Here is a 16772-nt window from a genome sequence, read left to right as displayed (position 1 = left end):
GAAAGAATTAATTGATTCTCTCAATATCAATATAAATAGTGTCATATTCAATCTAACAAAAATAATGTCATATAAAATAAATTTTGATAATACAAAGAATGGAATGGATATAGAGACACATACAACCCCCCCCCCCCCCCCACCCTCCCACGCGCGCACACACACTCACCTACCCCACCCGTACGCAGGGGCGGATGTACATGATAGTGATAAAAAAATTACAGTGTATATATAAGATAAATTTTTCATATTTATGTACATATATTAATTTTTAAACACTTTGCGGTCCAAGCTGTTTAAAATTGTCTCTAGCATTCTAAGTTTGATCCCCAAAGACAACATAGTTTTTATATTTAGCTTTTGTTATTTTTTTTAAATCCCTGAGTGAAAATTCTGGATACGCCACTGCCCATACCCAATACCCCACCCTTTGCTCATCCCCACCACTGGAAGTTGTACTCGAATTTGAAAACCTCATTGTGTTTTGCTTTGAGTACTTAAAAGGATATTTTCCAACTTGAGTATCAAACATCAGAAAAATTAATTATTTTCGGAGAAAATATTTTCCATAGAGAACATTTTCTGTCATACCAAACACACCCAAAATCTCACTCTCTTCTTCAGCCAAAACTTAAAGACAAACCAAAAAACAAAAGGTAAAAACTTAGTTTTGTTATTACTTTGTTCCCGCCATTAAAAATGTTGAATTCAACTTTTGTATAAGTTGAACCGGTTCATCTGCCCCCTCTTCCCGGTTTAAATGCTCATTCCGGGTCGTCACATTTGGTGGGCTCGGGTCGAAATTCGGGTCTGGATTCGGTTTTGTTACTGGAAGGGTACAATGCTACTATGAACAAGTATGTTTTCGATTGGTTCTTATTGTAGGAGCCCGTTTGGATTGACTTATAAGTTGCTTATAAGCTGTTTTCAGTTTTTTTTGAGTGTTTGACTGGCCAGTTTAAAGTCATTTTGTGCTTAAAATAAGCTCAAAAAAATAATTAGACCCATTTGACTTATTTAAAAATAAGTTAGACTACCTCAATTTATTTATTTTTAACTTATAAGCTGCAAATAACTTATAGGCATAAGCCCATCCAAACAGGCTCTAGGTCTTAGATGTTTGTGTCTTATGTAATTCTATTATATTATATATGCATAAAAGTTAATTTTAACTTTATACATCCGGTGTAATTCTGCGATTCACTTCCGGCCCTGGGTGTAATTTTGTTTTGCAGAAAAGATGTACTTTCCGTCCCAATTTATATGACACTCTTTCATTTGAGTCCGTTCAAAAAAGAATGGCATCTATCTATATTTGTAGTAACAATTCTTTTTTAAATTTATCTTTTTACCCTTAATAAAAAAAAATTTATCCACACAAATTTCTACAATTTGTTTTTTAAACCACAAGTTTCAAAAGTCTTTCTCAAACTTTGTGCCCAGTCAAACACCATCATATAAAATGGGACGGAGGAGTAGCTTATATGCGAATTGACTTCTTAATAAAAATGAAGGCCACGAAAATTAAGTTGTTACTTTTGTTTATCCCGAATTTAGGTAATCAATTGAATTTGTAAGTGAGGCATAGGATATGTGGGTGAACTTTAATCTATTTGGTTGGTAGGAAATGTATACGGATTCGCTGCAATTGATATGTGTCTGTATGTGTGATTACCGTGAGCAAATGGATCGATGTTGACGATTTATATTAAATATATATGTATTAAGTAGTATATAAATATTGGATGAGTAAATAAAGCTAAATAACACACAAATCCGGACCAATATCAGAGAGAGAGAGATATTTTATATATTTTGCTATTACAATATTCTTGATCTTGAAAGGCTAACTCTTGAAAGTAGGGAAATGCCTCCTATTTATAGTTTTGCCTTATGGGCCTTCTATACAACATAAAGCCCTTTTGAATAAAGAAAACCCTAAAAGGATAAGGTTGGGCCGTACGGTCTGACATCCGTACGATTGGCAGTACAATGTGGCAGAACGGTTTTGACGCGTGGCATAGTGTAACTGATCACCCGGTCTAACGGCCACGATCAACCGGACTATTTGCCATGATCAACTCGAACTAACGGCTACGATCAGCTCGGCTATGGAGAAACCGGACCGATTTCCTTCGCTTTCTTCTGATCCACTTCTAGTGCGATACCTTTGGTCCGGGAGAAAGTCTTCATGCTCTTGCTTGTTTCTTTCTTCCCTCAATTCCCGGTCTCACCGGTCTAGCATAAATCCGATTTTTACCGTATACAACTTTACTATCGAGTTTAAGTTGTATGTACTAACTATACCATCAGGTCAGTTAAAAAGTTATTGCAGTTAACTCAATTTAGTAGTATTGATTGGTAGCAGTTTCAAAAAAAAGTATTGATTGGTAATCAAAAATAAAGGATAGATAGCTCGCTATAATAGTTAAATTGTACTGATGGTTTAAAAAATCCTTATACTGTCAAGTGGATATAACTTAAGCTCTTTTATTATGTGGGTCTGAAATTTAGTTTGTATTTGTGACTATTTTATTGTTTTGGGGGGTGATTTATTGTTTTTGCTTGGAAATAAAGGGCTTAGCTGTGTAACAAATGCCCCTGGAAAATGCCGGCTATGGCATTCAAGTCATTTTAGTTTCTTTATTTCCACATCCATTCTCACAATGTCACTTAACATGGAGCATTAAATTTCTTTTTCTGTTCTTTTTTTCTTTGTTTTGAGAAAAGCTTTTTTGCATGTCATGTCCATAATGGTAAGAATTCACACTTTTAGCTTTCCTCCATCTTTCTAGTTCCTTTAGGAATTGATAAAAGCTTCATACAAGATTATGCATACTAACATAGAATTAGAAGTACAATAGAGTAGACTGTTAGAAATATAGCAGAGTAGTTATTATGTTGTCATCACTCATCAGCTTAAGATATCTGAAATTCTTGGTCACTTATTTTTTTTTTAATCAACACAACCTACAACAACCTGTTGACACATTCAAATAAAAGAGGTTTTTGGAGACGAAAGAAGTTCTTCAAGAGTCGAAAGATATTTTGCAGAAATGGAAGGCTTTCAATATTGTCTTATTTAATAACCGCGAGCTTGATGCCTTGGATTTATCGGAAAACTTGATGCGTGCAAGTTTGGTGCATTCGATGAATTTTACTAGAAAAGTAAATGGAGAATCCTAAGCCGATTTCTTTATGGATTTCTGGACCTCTCTCTTATTTTGTTTCATGCGAATAGAAAAGTAGATACCGTAAATCTACCAAGATTACGTAGAAGTAATGAAGTGATAATTTGGTGATGTTTTGACAAGCTGATGGCTGTAGTTTTGTTTGCAAATATGGCAACTACATGCTTCACCCATTTTTTTCTGATTTGTTTGTATTCAAACATCTGCATCCTTTTTCGTGTTTTGACGAGTGTCATGCATATCTCCCATTGGATCATCAACTCTATATAAATGTGTAATGGGAAGAGCGTGCATTGGACGACGCCACGCGGGTGTGTCAATTAAATGAAGACAAAACTAAGCATTCCGTAAATGGTTATAATTCAAGGGAGAAGGGAATTGAACTCATACAAGGGAATACATACCCAAGTAATTAAGAGGGTTCAATTGAAGATATAAGAGGATTCCTCCCCAAACTCACAAAGGAGCCTCAACTTCAACATTCATCCAAAAACTATCTAATGAACTAAACCTTAGTTTCTACTATTTGTAATAGTAGATAAACTAAGCTAATCTAGTTACAATAACACCCTTGAGCTTAAAACAAGGGAAACAAGAAAATTGATTTGCCTAACCAATTACCTATTTAAAATGTAGCCACCTCTTGCTTAAATTTCCACTTTAGTATGTTGTAGACCTTCCATGCTTCTTTCATTGATCTTCTAAAGTATTTAAAGCACTTCGGATCAAGTTGACGGTCTTCATATCTATGATGGCTAATCCATATCCCGTCATGGAGAGTGCTGCAAATCAGAACATTTTCTTGTATACATTACAGTACCAACCTCGTGATCTTCACACGGAACTTTTTGCGACGAGTGCCACTTGCATTTGTCTTGTGTTTTTTTATTAATTCTTGGATGCAATGGTCATTTCCAGGAGATCAGATTTTGGCTTTATTCTGTTCAGAACATTTTCTTGTATACTTTGAAGCAATATCCTCGTGATCTTTGCACGATCTTCGCACGGAACTTTCGTGAGGAGTTCCATTTGCCTTTGTCTTTAGTTTGTTTTTTTATTTCTTGGATGCAATGGTCATTTTCGGGAGATTAGATTTTGGATTTATTCTGCATGTCAGGACGTTTATTTTGTATACTTCAAAGCACCATCCTCGTGATCTTAATGCACATAACTTTCGTGAGGAGTGCCACTTGCCTTTTCACCCATTACAACTCTGCCACTTGCATTAACACACTTCGTTTTCGCTGGTCTATAAATACATATTCATGAACAAAAATTGGGTACCGTTACAATGTACATAGACACATTGCCGTAGATAGCACAATCATAGATAGAGATATTTAGGTATTTTCTTGTTTTGCTTCCTTAGATAGATTTGCTTGTACACAATGGTCATTTCCAGGAGATTAGATTTTGGCTTTATTCTGTAGGTCAGAACGTTTTCTTGTATACTTTAAAGTACGATCCTCGTGATCTTTGCACGATTTGTGTGTGTGTTTTAATGGGTTTTGTCTCAATGACCCCTTTACTTCCCCGAGGCGGTTAGGGTAATGGTGCTGTCAAAGTCATAGTAATCTCTCTACAACAGTGCATCGCTTAGGGGCGGGGGGCTGAACTTTGAAGAATGGTATTTTTAGTTTCTTTATTTTTCCTTTTCTTACACTTTTTAAGAGAAAAAACCGATGAAACGAATGCGACGATAGACAACCATAATGGCTCGGTGCCACTTGCCTTTGTCTTTAGTTTATGAGTATTTCTTGGACGCAATGGTCATTTCCAGGAGATTAGATTTTGGATTTATTATGCAGATCAGGACATTTTCTTGTGTACTTCAAAGACCGATCCTTGTGATCTTTGCACGTTCTTCGCACAGAACCTTTGCGAGTTTGCCTTTGTATTTTGTTTTTGATTATTTCTTGGACACAATGGTCATTTCGGGGAGATTAGATTTTGGCCTTGTTCTGCAGATCATAACATTTTCTTGTATACTTTAAAGTACCATCCTCGTGATCTTTGAATGCACGGAACTTTCGTGAGGAGTGCCACTTGCCTTTTTCGCCCGTTACAACTCTGCCACTTGCGTTAGCACACTTTATTTTCACTGGTCCATGAATGCATATTCATGAACAAAATTGGGTACCTGTTTAACAGTGAGAGGGGCTTGTTTTCTGAGAAGTTGAAGAACAGCTTGACCTCTTTCTTTGTCTTTGTGTTAGTTGATCTGATCTTTTTTCCCATTTCTCAATAAGACAAAGACTAATTCTGGTTGCTGTTTTCTTGTAACTATTGGTATCAAAATCTTAGTAGTCAAAAGTTTGAGACAGATTATAAACAAAAATTAATTGCATAAATTTGAAAAACAAAATAATATATAATTCAATCAAAAACCAGATTATCAAAATCTCAGTAGTCAAATAAAAATTAATTACATAAATTTTGAAAAACAATATAATATATAATTCAATCAAAAACCAGATTATCAAAATCTCAATAGTCAAAAGTTTGAGACAGATTATAAGCAATTACATAAATTTTGAAAGACTAATTCTTGTTACTGTTTTCTTGTAACTATTGGTTGGTCAACTGAAATAGAGAAAAGATGAATCTATCAAGAAACAAGAGAATATAGAGACAGAGATACTACTTTTCTTCTTTACGCAACCATTTGAAAAACAGTATGACAATAAGATGGAGAAAGCAATTTCTAGTGTTAAATAAGTAGAGTGAAATATTAAAGAGAAAAAGAGAGCCCGTATCTATATGCGTGATGAAAGCTGTTAAATAAGGCTACCAAAGGTCAACAGTGCCAATGACGGCTTGAAAGCAAGGCCTTATTTGAGGAGCTGTAGCAAATTTTGCATCCTTTCAGTGTCCAATTTCAAGGTAAGAAAGAATGAAAGGCAAATTGATATAAATGACCATTTGATGAGAATCTTCCAAAGATTACCCCTGATATAAATAGATGGGTAGTGGAACAAAAACGACTCAGTTCAATGCATTAACCATTATTTACGTCTCCCTTAGTAATTCAAGATCCTGAAAATTACACAAAAATGGTTTTACGAGAATACAGGTGGACGTGCACGGCAGCGTGCATTGGTCGTGCGCCGCGGGGGCCTGCCCTGTGCGTTCCCTTGATCTCCTAATGTTTAGCTACTAAATTGAAAACTATAGGCACTTTGCCTTCATGTTGGTTATCATTTTCGTTGGAAAAACATTGCATGGTAAAATCAGAGTTTTGGGAATTATGCCTTTGGATTTAGTTTTTGATTATTTCTTGGATGCAATGGTCATTTCACAGGAGGTTAGGTTTTGGCTTTGTTCTGCAGATCAGGACGTTTTTTTGTTTACTTCAAAGCACGATCCTCGTGATCTTTGCATGCACGGAACTTTCGTGCGGAGTGCCACTTTCCTTTTCATCCCTTACAACTCTGCGACTTGCATTAGCATACTTCATTTTCACAGGTCTATAAATACATATTCATGAACAAAAATTGGGTAGTGTTACAATGTACATAGACACATTTTCTTAGATAGCACAATCATAGATAGAGATATTTAGGGATTTGCTTATTTTGTTTACTTAGATAGATTTGCTTGTACACATATAAATAACTCTCAGTCTTGGAATAATATGTGAACTGAGATTGCTCCATTGTCTCTGTATTTTTACATGATATCAGAGCCACTAGGGTTCAAAATTGTTGTTCAGAACCTTTTGGCACCCTGAGAGGAGGTCTCGGCTATTTGGGTCACCCTAAGGAGTGACCAGTTTATCTCACCAGCACCATAACAAGAGACAAAAGGAGATTTCCAGCAAGAGCCATCTCCAGTTTCACTCGCCGATGATTTTGGCTTGCTGCTCCGGTATCGCCTCATCATTCATGACATGTTCTGGTACTAAAATTCTGTTTGGAAGGTCTTTTCTTCACTTCCTTTTTTGTCTCCAGTGTAGCTCTTTGAAAGATCTTTTCTGATATCTTCTTCCGACCACCATATCTTTTCTGATATCTTCTTCCAACACGTTTTCTTGTATACTTTAAAGCACGATCCTCGTGATCTTTGCACGATCTTCGCACGGAACTTTCGCGAGGAGTGTCATTTGCCTTTATATTTAGTTTTTGATTATTTCTTGATGCAATGGTCACTTTCCAGGAGATTAGACTTTGGATTTACTCTACGTCGTTTTTTGTGTATACTCCAAATCACGATCCTCGTGATCTTTGCATGCACGGAACTTCCGTGAGGAGTGCCACTAACTTTTCACCCCTTACAACTCTGCCACTTGCATTAGCACACTTCCTTTTCGCTGGTCTATAAATATGTATTCATGAACAAAAATTGGGTACTGTTACAATGTACATAGACACATTGTCGTAGATAGCACAATCATAGATAGAGATATTTAGGAATTTGCTTATTCTGCTTCCTTAGATAGATTTGCTTGTACACAATGGTCATTTCCAGGAGATTAGATTTTGGCTTTCTTCTGCAGATCAGAACATTTTCTTGTATACTTTAAAGTATGATCCTCGTGATCTTTGCACGATTTGTGTGTGGGTTTTAATGGGTTTTGTCTCAATGACCCCTTTACTTCCTCGAGGTGGTTAGGGATGGTGCTGTAAAAGTCGTCGTTATCTCTCTACAACAGTGCGTCGCTTGGGGGGCGGGGGATTGAACTTTAAAGAATGGTCTTTTTTAGTTTCTTTATTTTTCCTTTTCTTACACTTTTTAAGAGAAAAAACCGATGAAACGAATGCGGCGATAGACAACCATAATGGCTCGGTGCCACTTTCCTTTGTCTTTAGTTTTTGATTATTTCTTGAACGCAATGGTCATTTCCAGGAGATTAGATTTTGGATTTATTATGCAGATCAGGACGTTTTCTTGTGTACTTCAAAGACCGATCCTCGTGATCTTTGCACGTTCTTCGCACGGAACTTTTGCGAGTTTGCCTTTTTTTTTTTTTTTGATTATTTCTTGGATGCAATGGTCGTTTCCGGGAGATTATATTTTGGCCTTATTCTGCAGGTCATAACGTTTTCTTGTATACTTTAAAGCACCATCCTCGTGATCTTTGCATGCACGGAACTTTCGTGAGGAGTGCCACTTGCCTTTTTCGCCTGTTACAACTCTGCCACTTGCATTAGCACACTTTATTTTCACTTGTCTATGAATACTTATTCATGAACAAAAATTGGGTACCTGTTTAACAGTGAGAAGTGAGAGGGGCTTGTTTTCTGAGAAATTGAAGAACAGCTTGACCTCTTTCTTTGTCTTTGTGTTCGTTGATCTGATCTTTTTTTCCCATTTCTCAATAAGGCAAAGACTAAGTCTGGTTACTGTTTTCTTGTAACTATTGGTATCAAAATCTTAATAGTCAAAAGTTTGAGACAGAATATAAACAAAAATTAATTACATAAATTTTGAAAAACAGTAGAATATATAATTCAATCAAAAACCAGATTATCAAAATCTTAATAGTCAAAAGTTTGAGACAGATTATAACAAAAATTAATTACATAAATTTTGAAAGACTAATTCTGGTTACTGTTTTCTTGCAACTATTGATTGGTCAACTGGAATAGAGAAAAGATGAATCTATCAAGAACCAAGAGAATATAGAGACAGAGATACTACTTTTCTTCTTTACGCAACCATTTGAAAAACGGTGTGATAATAAGATGGAGAAAGTAATTTCTAGTGTTAAATAATTAGAGTGAATTATTAAAGAGAAAGAGAGAGCTCGTATTTATAGGCGTGAAGGAATGCGTTAGATGAAGGCTAACAAAGGTCAATAGTGCCAATGACAGCTTGAAAGCAGGCCTTATTTGAGGAGCAGCAGAACATTTAGCATCCTCTTAGTGTTCAATTTCAAGGTAAGAAAGAATGAAAGGCAAATTGATATAAATGACCATTTGATGTGAATCTTCCAAAGATTACCGCTGACTTAAATAGAGGGGTAGTGGAACAGAAACGACTATGTTCAATGCATGAACCACTATTTACCTCTCCCGTAGTAATTCGAGATCCTGAAAATTACGAAAATGGTTTTCCAAGTATACACATGGCCGTGCAGGGTAGCGTGCATTGGTCGTGCGCCAAGCGGGCCTGCCCTGTGCGTTCCCTTAATCTCCTAATGTTTAGCTAGTAAATTGAACACTATAGATGCTTTGCCTTCATGTTGGTTATCATTTTCGTTGGAAAAACATTGCGTGGTAAAACCAGAGTTTTGGGAATTATACCTTTGGCTTTAGTTTTTGATTATTCCTTGGATGCAATGGTCATTTCCCAGGAGCTGCAGATCAGGACGTTTTTTGTATACTTCAAAGCACGATCCTCGTGATCTTTGCATGCACGGAACTTTCGTGAGGAGTGCCACTTTCCTTTTCGTCCGTTACAACTCTGCCAAAGCATCAGCATTTCTTCCAGATGCATGCACACTTCATTTTCGCTGTTCTATAAATATCATTCAGGTGCTGGATCCAAGCAAGAACTCTTTTCTTATCAGTATGTCTCCTTCCCTCTGTCCCTGAACATCCATAGTCTAACCTTCTCTCTTTACCAGAGACTCGCCCCAAAAAATCTGTGTCATCATCAGATTTTTTTTTTGTTTTTTTTAACATCTGCTATCAGCTTTCCTTTACTTGGTATATCTCTGCTACCAGAGCTTGTGAAAATTCTGAGGAAATTGAGTGCATTGATTGTCCAGAGAGTTTCCTAATATGTTTTTGCCGATAAAGATTTATCTGATGCATACAAGATTGGCAGCTTAATTGTGTGTAAAGGTTCCTACACAATATTTGTTTTGCTCAGTTTGCGTAAGTCAATAAGTTATCATTGACAGGATCATCTTCAAAATGTTTCTATGTGAAGTCATATTACTATCATTTTATTGAAAGAGGTGAATCAAGGTCCATTTGAATGTTACTATAGAAATAGACCACACACAAGATTTTCTTTAATGATGCGTGTCTTAACAACTCACCGTTTAAAAAGAAGACAATGCATTGTAGTTAATTAGTGTTACATGTTCCAAAGTCAGGGATCGAGAGGATGTGGATCATTTTCTACTGCATAAAAAAATTTCTTCAGAATTCTTGTCCGTGTGAAGATTCGCCAAAGTTAAAGACTGAAATGAAGGAGATCAGATTGAAATAATTTTCTGTGTGTTTATTCCCTTTGTATGCACAGCTATATATAACAATCTAGCTGAGAATAAAAGAATATTTCTTGTACACATGTCTATTTTGTATTGGCTAAAGATCTAACAAACTAACTAATTGTCTTGTGCTGATCACATGCCATCATCTTCCTTCATTTCCATCGAAAGGCTGATATTAGTGCCAGCACATGTTGATCGAACAGCTGGTAGTGTGCCAGATGGTTTGTTTGGACGAAACATTTGAACACCGGGTGCCAAAATCCCTTTTGAATTAGCTTTCCCTTTTGTTGAATGTATAGCCTTCTTCCTTTCTTCCTTTTCTGTTTTCTCACGATCATGGAGGAACTATGAAGAATCATCATTGTTGTCAACACCGTGATGTTCTCCATTTTCAACAATTAATAGGTATCCTTGAACAGTAATTCCAACTAGTGAAGATATGGTATATGCAACCGGTATTGTGTTATTCTGCAGATCAGGACGCATGATCCTCGTGATCTTTGCATGCACCAAACTTTGGTGAGGAGTGCCACTTGCCTTTTCATGCGTTACAACTCTGCCACTTGCATCAGCATTTCTTCCAGATACATGCACACTTCACTTTCACTGTTGTATAAATATCGTTCGTTGAGGTGCTGGATCCAAGCAACACTTATTACTCCAACCAGTATATTTCCTTCAGTTATATGATTGCCTTCCGTCTGTCCCTGAACATCCATAGTCTAACCTTTCTCTTCTTCACCAGAGACTCGCTGCAAAGGATCAGTGGCTTCTCTGGTAACAGTACTTGTGAGGAAATTGAGTGCATTGATTGTCCAGAAAGTTATGCAGAAATAAAGGGGTTTCTGGAGACGAAAGAAGTTCTTCAAGGGTCGAAAAGATATTTTGCAGAACAGCAGAAATAGAAGGTTTTCAATATTGTCTTATTTAATAACCTTGAGCTTGATGCCTTGGATTTATCAGAAACTTGGTGCGTGCAAGGTTGGTGCATTCAATGAATTTTACTACAAAAGCAAATGGAGAATCCTAAGCTGATTTCATTATGGATTTCTGGACCTCTCTCTTATTTTGTTTCTTGCGGTTACAAAAGTAGATACGGTAAATCTACCAAGATTATATAGAAGTAGTGAAGTGATAATTTCGTGATGTTTTGACAACCAGATGGCTGCAGTTTTGATTGCAAATGTGGCAACTGCATGCTTCACCCTTTTTTCTGATTGGTTTGTATTCAAGCATCTGCACATGCATATCATCCCGTTGGATCAACTCTATATAAACGTGTAATGGGAAGAGTGTGCATCTAAGTTGCTCGGACTCTTCACTTTCCGTGCTGCACCTATGTCGACACGACATGGGTGTGAGTGTGGGTGTGGGATCCATACCGGATATGGTCAACCGATTTTGGGTACTTTGACCAAAATAGACGCAGAAATTTGAGACAAATACAATGATTTCTGTCATCAAAACAAAATCTAAGATAAGTGTTACCTTTTCCGAAAAAGGAAAAAAAAAAAAACTAAGGTGAAATTAAAGAAAATGGAATATCCTGTATATAAAAATTGCTATGTCAATCTTTTTCCTTATATCTTCTTCTAGGATTCTCCTCTTGATCAATATTTTCTCCTCGGAATACCTTGTAAGTTTTCCTCATAATATCTTAGACATGTAACTGTATTTTTAGATATTTGATTTGTTTTAGCCAAATCCCCGTACCCATATCCGTCCCTCGATCCATACCCCCAAATCTTAAAATTTAGATCATTAAGGATCTGACATCTAGATCCGCGCCCGTATCAGACACCCGTGCCCGAGTCCGAGCAACTTAGTGCCGTCCCTTATATCAACATGTTTAGCTAGTAAAGTGAACACTATAGGTGCTTTGCCTTCACGTTGGTTATCATTTTCATTGGAAAAACATTGCGTGGTAAAATCAGAGTCTTGGGGACTATACTGTTGGCTTTAGTTTTTTATTGTTTCTTGGATGCATTGGTCATTTTCCAGGAGATTAGAATTTGGCTTTATTCTGCAGATCAGGACATCTTTTTGTATTACTTCAAAGCACGATCCTCATGTTCTTTGCACGGAAATTCCATGAGGAGTGCCACTTGTGTTTTCATCTGTTACAACTCTGCCACTTGCATCAGCATTTCCATAAATATCGTTGAGGTGCTGGATATTCTGGATCCAAGCGACACTTATTATTCCTTCAGTAACAAACCGTTTCCAGTGATTCCACTGCCTTCCCTCTTCCCTGAACATCTGTAGTCTAACCTATCTCTTTTTCACCAGAGACTCGCTCCAAAGAATCAGGGGCTTCGTCAGATGAAATAATTCCAAATAGTGAAGATATGGTACATGCAACTGGTATTGTGTTACGTTTATTATAATTTCCTTTTATGTATCAGGTGGAATTTTGCTTAGATATATGTTACTCTAAATTTTAAAATCCTTGTATACAAACAGTTTTTAGTTATATGGAAAGTTTCTATTGTAAAGCATTTAACTGCACGTTTGTGTGTGTTAACATATTTGGCTCCTTATTTAATCCCCGTCCCCTTTCCTTCTTTTAGCCTTTCTCCAGGTTCAGGTGATAGGGTATCTATAGAGGATGCAGGTCTAGAACATTGTTAAAGTATTTGCATATAATGTTTAGCTAGTAAATTGAACACTATAGGTGCTTTGCCTTCATGTTGGTTATCATTTTAGTGTTTGATCATTTCTTGGATGCAATGGTCATTTTCCAGGAGATTCAATTTTGGCTTTCAGAACTTTTTATTGTATACTGTAAAGCACGATCCTCATGATCTTTGCAAGATCTTTGCACGGAACTTTTGCGAGGAGTGCCACTTGTGTTTTTCTTTAGTTTTTTAATTATTTCTTGGACGCAATGCTCATTTCCAGGAGATGTCCTGCATTTTTGCTAGTTTCAAAACTTAACACCTTGACGGATATTATAAGATAAGTGCTCAACCAGTAAAGCTATTGCTTTGTCGATTAAAACAATGAAGCGAACGAACGTGGGGTTACCGCTTCATGGTGAAGCCATTTGCTTTAGAGAAGTGTGTGCTTCAAACAATGAGGAGTGCCACTTGCCTTTTCATCTGTTACAACTCTGCCACTTGCATCAACATTTTTTCCAGGTGCATGCACACTTCACTCTCACTGTTCTATAAATATAGCTCAGGTTTTTTCTCAAAAAAAAAAATATATAGCTCAGGTGCTGGATCAAGAAACACTTGTTACTCCATGCAAGAATGCTTTTCTTACCAGTACATGTCCTTCAGTAATAACCCATTTCCAGTAATTCCCCTGCCTTCCCTCTGTCCCTAAACATCCGTAGTCTTACCTTTCTCTTTTTCACCAGAGACTCTTTCCAAAGAATCAGTGGCTTCATCAGATGAATTTTTTGTTTTGACACCTGCTTTCAGCTTTCCTTTACTTGTTATATCTCTGCTATCTTGCTCCAAATATTACTAATAGTTATTAATTTGGTACTTTTGCATATAAGATCATCTGGGATGTGCTCACATCAAGCCAATTCACTAGAGATAATCCAACTTAATAAGTGTGAAATAATAGTCCAATGCTTGTGAGCGTTGTGAGGAAAGTGAGTGCATTGATTGTCCAGAAAGTTCCCTAATATGTTTTTATCGATAAAGATTTATCTAATGCATATTTGTGTCTGTAGCTGAGGTATCACCTTGCTTTTATTTGTGTTAAATGCAGTGAATGATTCTATTGGAATTAAATCGATTTGGAAATTTATGATAACTGACAATTTGGTCCACGACATTATTTACTTGTTTTGAGTTTGATTTATGATGGTATGTGCCTTCTTCCTCTGAGGGAAACCTTTTGCTGTTTATCATATGTGGCTTTAAATTACTGTATTACTTTGATGTTTCGGGGAGGGTGAGCGATCATGGCGAGCTTCATGAACCTTTTAATTGGTGCAACACGTTTGGTACTTTACTGATCCACATCACTTTTTAATCAGATTTGGAATTTTTCACGACTCAGATACCAAATTTTTACTGAGTGTCACAAAAATTCTGTTGATTATTTCATCTTATATTTGGCAGACCATATTCATCGGTTTTGCTATGTGATTTTGTTTTTCACAAAAAGCTTATCTCTATCCTAGATTTAATTAATTTTTTTCTTATCTTCCAGAGTCTAAAGTGAACTATGTTTTTGTTCCAAGGATGTCTGTTATGAAGTTGATCAAATTTAACTGGATCTTGCACAGCGGGATGTGGGGAACTTTCAGCAAGTTGCACAGCGGCTTCAGAGCATGTCAGACGGCGAAGCATTCAGAGGCAGCGGATTCGAGGTGTGCAATGATGGCACGAAGCACTAAAAAATATCATCTGATGAAAGTGCTGGTACTTTGGAGCGAGTTTCTGGTGAAGAAGATAAACGTGAGACTATCGATTTATATGTTAGAGAGGAGGTGGTGGCATCAACAACTGGAGATGGATAGTTAATCGGCAGAACTGGGGCTGTAGTTTGCAGCCACCGTTCAGAAATGTGTATTAGATCTGGTCTGGTCGATCCATCACGTGACATTCACTTTTTGGAATGTGAAAAAGTGAAGAGTCGGACCAGAATTTGATGCACGATTAGTGTTCCTACCAGATAACCAGAATTTGGTGCACGGGAATTTTTCCTACTGTTCTTAATAGTGTGAATTCTCGAGTTCTTAATTTTTGAAGTTATGGTTTCATATAGAGATGTCAAGAACCCATGCAATAAACCTTCCAAAACAATATCGAGATTCTACTGATTCAGAATTGAGTATTGCTACAGGGGTGTTATGGCACGAGTACTACAAAATATCATCTGATGAAGGTACTTTGGAGCGAGTTTCTGGTGAAGAAGATAAATGTGAGAATATCGATACCCAAGGTCAGAGAGGAGCAATGGCATCAACTGGAAATGGGTGGTTACCGGAGGAACTGTGGCTATCTATTTGTAAGGGTCATGCTAAACTTCTATGTATAGTTCTGATTTTAGCGGATGTGAAGGGACAGGAATAGAACCTAACTAATTTAATTGATCATTTTGACAAGCAATAAAGAGATCGAATTGTTTACTGCTCTTGACGGGAAAATTTCCATGTATAAGCTGTATCTTATGTTGCTGTTAACATTTTAATGTGAAAATTGACATTGTTGGAATTGCTGATCAAAGTTGTTGGAACTACATTCTTGTAATAAGTGATATAGTACATGGGATGTGAAATTAGACGTCTCAGGTTCGAGCATTCCTGGGTATGAAGTCGCCTTTGTTAGGAAGTGCTTTTACCCGCAATGTGGGACTTTCCAGTGTGAACTTGGATTTTTCGGGGCCCAATGCAGGTACCAAATATCAAGTGGAAAACAAAAAAAAAAAAAAAAAAAAGATGATAGTACATGGGAAGTGAACTCTTACTCATATCTTACTATTTCTTCAGAATTGTACCACAATGGAATTGTCCAATTATAGCATTCAATGGTTTTGAATGACAGATAACAGCTGTACAACTACAAAATGGGGGCCAATCTCTAGTGAATTGGCTTGATGTGAGCATATTTCAGATGATCTTACCAAGTTCATAAATGTGGAATAACAGTTCATTCTTTACTTTCTTTATGACAATGACACCACAATGGAATTGTCCAATTATAGCATTCAATGGTTTTGAATGACAGATAACAGCTGTACAACTACAAAATGGGGGCCAATCTCTAGTGAATTGGCTTGATGTGAGCATATTTCAGATGATCTTACCAAGTTCATAAATGTGGAATAACAGTTCATTCTTTACTTTCTTTATGACAATGACAATATGGATAACTAGTATAAATATAACTTTTTCTGAAAAGTATATAGTTTTGATCCTAAAGGTGTATGTGGAGATAGTATAACTTCTAACTGGGTTAATTTTACTAGTGGTCACTCAACTTTATTTTACTGCATTAAAGTCATTTAACTATTTTTAATAAGATAAAAATAATTTAAGTTTGCCAAAGTATTACAGAAGTCACTGAACTATTTTTTATAATAAAAGAATCATTCAACTTTGTCTAACAAGTCACGAACAATTTTATTGTAATGAAAAACTCATTCAACTTTGTCTGAATATCATATAAGTCTTTATCTTTTCTTTTCTCCTTCTAATGACTTTTTGTGTACTTAGATAAAATTGAGTTATTTTTTAGTAACTTTTCATGATACTTAGATAAATTTAAATAATTTTTTCGTTATAAAATATAATTTAGTGATATTAGTTTAATAAAATAAAAATTAAGTGATCATTCGTGAAAATAACCCGGTAGTGAGGCTGTCCCAAAAAACAAGGGCATGCCTCATCAAAGGCGTTTATGACGAAAAGAACCTTCAATTTTTTTGGACCTTTTCTACAATATGAATTT

At 36.3% G+C, this 16772-nt stretch overlaps 1 long non-coding RNA gene across 2 annotated transcripts; it reads left to right on the top strand.

The window, feature by feature from the left end:
• Window positions 1-418: 418 nt before the first annotated feature.
• LOC132609060 (uncharacterized) lies at window positions 419-16068 on the top strand. Of its 2 annotated transcripts, none has more exons than XR_009570660.1 (3): window positions 419-857; window positions 9487-12720; window positions 14530-16068. It is a non-coding gene; the product is annotated as an uncharacterized LOC132609060 (long non-coding RNA). The 2 variants fall into 2 exon arrangements; XR_009570659.1 differs by having other exon boundaries at window positions 420-857; window positions 14561-16068.
• Window positions 16069-16772: the final 704 nt, after the last annotated feature.

The sequence above is a fragment of the Lycium barbarum genome, chromosome 9 (genome assembly GCF_019175385.1).
Source record: "Lycium barbarum isolate Lr01 chromosome 9, ASM1917538v2, whole genome shotgun sequence".
Taxonomy (NCBI): domain Eukaryota; kingdom Viridiplantae; phylum Streptophyta; class Magnoliopsida; order Solanales; family Solanaceae; genus Lycium; species Lycium barbarum.
The sequence above is the reverse complement of the archived record's forward strand: the minus strand, read 5'-3'. Positions and strand labels throughout refer to the sequence as shown.